Raw genomic sequence first — 677 nt, 5'->3', positions numbered from 1 at the left:
AAAAAAAACCCAGAAGAAAAAAAAAAGACTATCAAAGAGAATAATGAAAAAGAATTCTTTTTTACAGAACAAGTTTGTTCTTAATATTTCTTTATCCTCAAAGTCACGTTGATCTTTGGGTTTCTTGTTAGATAAAACAGGAGCTTGCAAGTAAAAAAAAAATTACTCTTTCTGATGATACTTTACATAACTCTCAGGCTTTTTTAATTTTTTATTATTTTTCCTGATAACCCCTCTAACAGATTAGTAGAAGAGAATTGTTTTTAATTTGCTAATTTATTTATTCACTTCCAACATAATATTTATTTCTAAAATTTTAGTATTAATTGACTGCATTTCTATTTGCTGTTTTTGTTTTATATCTAATTTTCCAGTAATTTTATCAATTGTGCCTGTATTGTTTATTGAATTCTTGTAGAATTTTGTCTTTATTTTTCTTGATTTTGTCTCATTTTCTTCTTCTTATTTTTTTAAATTTTTTTATTGTATTATTTTTTGTGTACCATTAAATCAGATCTGACTGGTACAGGAGGAGATTGCCCCCTCCTTCTCCAGTAGAGCATCTGGTGGATTTGAACCGCGTACAGGCCATGGTCTTCGCAATCACGTGTTATGCATCAGAGAGTTGGACAATGACCAAGGAGGATAGAAGGAGAATTGATGCCTTTGAGCTGTGG

Source organism: Elephantulus edwardii, unplaced genomic scaffold (genome assembly GCF_000299155.1).
Source record: "Elephantulus edwardii isolate Elephantulus edwardi_28Jun2011 unplaced genomic scaffold, EleEdw1.0 scaffold00059, whole genome shotgun sequence".
Lineage (NCBI taxonomy): Eukaryota > Metazoa > Chordata > Mammalia > Macroscelidea > Macroscelididae > Elephantulus > Elephantulus edwardii.
The sequence above is the reverse complement of the archived record's forward strand: the minus strand, read 5'-3'. Positions refer to the sequence as shown.